The following is a 3,658-nucleotide window of genomic DNA, read 5'->3' as shown; positions in this document are numbered from 1 at the left end:
CTTGAAAGGCCGTCAATGATTGGCTGATGAACTTACGATCTCTTAACTTTTTTGAAAGTATAGGCACTGACTAGTATTATTATACGATTTTTAGTTTCAAGCGGCGAGTTAAGTGCAGTATCTGCCTTATGGCGACTTACGTGTCATTGACGGTCAAAATTCATGGGTGCCTTAACGACCAACGCAGACACTTACTGCGCGTAGCACTGATACGTCGTTTTGCTGAGTAAAACAGAGTCAGGATGACCCATACTAGGATGAAAAATGCATCCCTCGTTTCAGTGATGGAACGAAGTTTGTTCATCCTGAAGAGGTGCAATGACAATGACCAAAAATTTTAATTTTTAATCAATCAACTGAAGCTTGAAAGACAGAATTTCTATTATTCAAGAACAATTTCTATCAACGGTAGCACAGAATTTGAGAAAAAAGTGATGTTCTCCATAACCATCGCGAGAACAAAACTTTATTTTGAAATAAAATCTTAAACTAAAACAAAATTATGTTTCGACAATCCCATCAAACAACCTGCAAGTAAGTGGAAACTGTTCACAATTTTATATTGAATAATATTATTATATACATATTAAAAAGAAGGTTCAACGTACACACAGGAAAACAAGTGAGCATTTGTCCAAATGGTGATGCTCCATTGACTTGTGTGAGATTTCCTGACCGGCGTTAGGCCGGCAAAAGTGCGTCTCAATGCTACATCAGCAGCGGATTTGCTAAACATTTTTAATAAAATCAGTGAATTGTTACGGGAATATTTAATGAATAAAATTTTAGGACTGTTTAACGTCAACTTCATGGTAACTTCCATTAAAGTTTTTATTATGATATTAAAATATTATATAAATAATCATCATTAATGTTGTAGATACGAGACTGTCGCCCCATCTCACCCTCTCTTCACACCCCCACTAAGTTAGAGGGGAGCGGCGCCCTCCTTCACGAGATCCCCCGCAAGGACGCTTCAATACCTCGTCTATCCTACAGATGGGACAGTGCCACCCCCGCCGCAGGATACCCCAAAGAAACCCTCGCCTATGTTGCATAGGATGAAGCGTTCCCCTCAGGATATCATTCACTGACCTTCTGAAAAAGATCTTGTCTATCCTACAAAGGGCGCGGGACTCCCCCTAGAAGGTCCTCTAAGGACCTCGAAAAGAATACCTCGTCTATCCTACAAAGGGCACAGTGCTTTCCTCCCCTCCGCAGCATACCCCAAAGAAAACCCATGTTGTAGAGTGCAGCAAACCTTCAGGATATCATTCACTGACCTTCTAAAGAAGATCTTGTCTATCCTACGAAAGGCACGGGACTCCCCCTAGAAGGACTTCTAAGGACCCCCAAAAGACGACCTCGTCTATCCTACAGAGATGACCCGCCTCAGGAGACCATCCAAGGACCTATCGAAGAAGAACTCGAATATCTTCTTTAGGGTTCGGCGTCTTCCTCCTCTGAAAATCCTCCAAAAACCTCCCATAGAAGACCTCGTCAATTTTCTTCAGGGCGCAATGCATCCCCTTAGAAGATGTTCCAAGGACTTTCCTGTGGCCTCTTGGAACGCCCGTACCGTGGAAAAAAGTTCGTACCGCATGCAGTCGATCTCGCAGGATTCGACGTAGGATGGTAGAGGTTGGCAAGGATTGTAGTTTATGTTTATGAACTCAGTAGGAATATGAGACGGTTCTCTTAGGGCCAAGTTTAGACGGGTCCAACTGTTGAATTTAAGTCCAGGGTCAACATCGTCATCCAGCGACAGAGTTTTCTCGAGGTTCTGCAGAAGGTCGCCCAAAGGATCCTCTTCTTTATTTAGCTTGGAGAAAGCAATGCTCTCTCGAAGAATTTCATCGTCGTGAACTGCTTCATGGTTAGCACACCACTCGTTAGGAGCCAATGTAATCTTCACAAAATTCCGTAAGCTTTTCACGATCGACTTTGATACGCAAGAGATCGTTAGTTTACCATTTCCCTCTGACTTCAGATGAGTGTCAATCATACAGAGAATCTCGCAGAAGATTTCGGCTGTCAACAAATCATTCAGACCTTCGCAACCTTCAAAAACGGCTTTCGTTTGATACACAAAGTTGCGTAATGCCCGTGAGAGGGTTTTTTCAGGCCCGCCCATTTGTCTACCAGGGTATCTAGTGGAAGAATCATCTCTCTTTAGCTCGACCCATCGGAGGAAACTCTTGAAGCCGCTCGGGTCCCTTGAGTTCAATCTGTACGTGGCCAGAAGTTGTGCGACACTTGGTTTCGGGCCTGCATCTTCTGCTTGGCAAGTTTCTGTATGTCCTTGAGCTTCGTCAGTTTCATCGTCCGTCTCCTCACCCTCTTCGACATCGGGGTTCTCCAGGAACGACATCGTATTTTCCATTACTTGTTGTAGTCTCTCGATGATGAACTCGGGAACGTTAACGTCACGCTCCTTCATGGCTGAAGTTCCAACCACTCCAAATACCATGGATGTCAGAAAAATGGCCAATCTTATAGTTGAGATACTCAACTTAAACTCTGAATTCTTGATTTCTCTACAAAGATGCCGGAAAACGGCACTAACCGCATCCTCGGCCATAAGCACCTCAAAAACATCGAACGATCTTTCGAAGACGCAGAGTGTCGAAATCGCCACCACCAGACGCTCTTCCAGCGATTCCAACTTGACTAGGTTCGTATTTCCTAAAGCTGCCATCTCGAACATCTCGGTTACCTTACGCACGATCTCGATATCGACGTTCGAGGTATCCTTCTCGGAAGTTGAATCTTCAATCTTGAAGCTCGTTGGCAGAGTCGACATCGTATCCAATGCCGAATTCAAACCATTGGCGACGGTGGGGGGAAAGACCCTCTTGATCTCAGGCAACGAGAGAGGGAGTACCTTCTCCCTTAAATGTATCATGGGACCTGTAATTAGTGAATTTTTTATTATTGATAAATTAAGTACCTGGCAACTAAAAGCACTATATGATGCGACACTATCATACGGCCCTTGCGTCCCGTATAAACAATCATAAGTCCCCTCCGTGCCGTATTACTCACAATCATACGTCCCCATCGGATCGTGTTCTATCGCCAGCTCCCAGAAGAAAGGTGTCATGTCCACCAGATGCCGCAGCAGAAGCAGGCGGCGTCGCACGTCGTCTTCAGTTTCGCAATTATCTGGTCAATATATCAGAATTATTAAGTGCATAGTAATTAATATGAAAATAAATTTTCTAAAACAGTAAGAGATTTTCTAAAGGAAATATTTTTGAGATGTACACTCAGAGAAATCAGCGAGAAGTTGTCCGAATTACAACGAACTTTTTGGCATTTGTGCGTGATTTTCACCCAGTTTGGCTCAGCAAAAAAGCGTCTTAGTGGACAGAGCACAACCGGCAGAGCACTACTGGCAGAGCACAACTGGCAGAGCACTACTGGCAGAGCACTGCTGGCAGAGCACTACTGACAGAGCACTGCTGGCAGAGCACTACTGGCAGAGCACTGCTGGCAGAACACTACTGGCAGAGCACTGCTGGCAGAGCACTGCTGGCAGAGCACAACTGGCAGAGCACTGCTGGCAGAGCACTACTGGCAGAGCACTGCTGGCAGAACACTACTGGCAGAGCACTGCTGGCAGAGCACTGCTGGCAGAGCACTACTGGCAGAGCAC

The sequence above is a fragment of the Hyalella azteca genome, unplaced genomic scaffold (assembly GCF_000764305.2).
Source record: "Hyalella azteca isolate HAZT.00-mixed unplaced genomic scaffold, Hazt_2.0.2 contig12893, whole genome shotgun sequence".
NCBI classification, from domain to species: domain Eukaryota; kingdom Metazoa; phylum Arthropoda; class Malacostraca; order Amphipoda; family Hyalellidae; genus Hyalella; species Hyalella azteca.
This window is presented reverse-complemented; position numbering follows the sequence as displayed.